Below are 585 nucleotides of genomic sequence, written 5' to 3'. Positions count from 1 at the left end.
TGCATAATAACATGTTCATGGCCATGGGAAGGGTGCAGGCATAATAGCATGTTCATGGCCATGGGAAGCGTGCATGCATAATAACATGTTCATGGTCACGGGAAGGGTGTGCATAATAACATGTTCATGGTCACAGGAAGGGTGTGTGCATTATAACATGTTCATGGCCGCGGGAAGGGTGTGTGCATAATAACATGTTCCATGGGAAGGGTGCATGGATAGTAATATTTTCATGGCCACAGAAAGGGTGTGTGTATAATAGCATGTTCCTGGCCAGGGGAAGGGTGTATGCATAATAACATGTTCATGGTTAAGGGAAGGCTGTGTGCATAATAACGTTTTCATGGCCACAGAAAGGGTGCATGTATAATAGCATGTTCTTGGTCACAGGAAGAATGCATGCATAATAACATGGCCATGGGAAGGGTGTGTGCATAATAACATGTTCATGGTCATGGGAAGGGTGTGGGCATAATAGCATGTTCATGGCCATGGGAAGGCTGTGTGCACAATAACATGTTCATGGTCACAGGATGGGTGTGTGCATAGTAACATGTTCATAGTCATGGGAAGGTTGTGTGCATA

This window comes from Otolemur garnettii, unplaced genomic scaffold (genome assembly GCF_000181295.1).
Source record: "Otolemur garnettii isolate 467f Iridium unplaced genomic scaffold, OtoGar3 scaffold00064, whole genome shotgun sequence".
NCBI lineage: Eukaryota > Metazoa > Chordata > Mammalia > Primates > Galagidae > Otolemur > Otolemur garnettii.
This window is presented reverse-complemented; position numbering follows the sequence as displayed.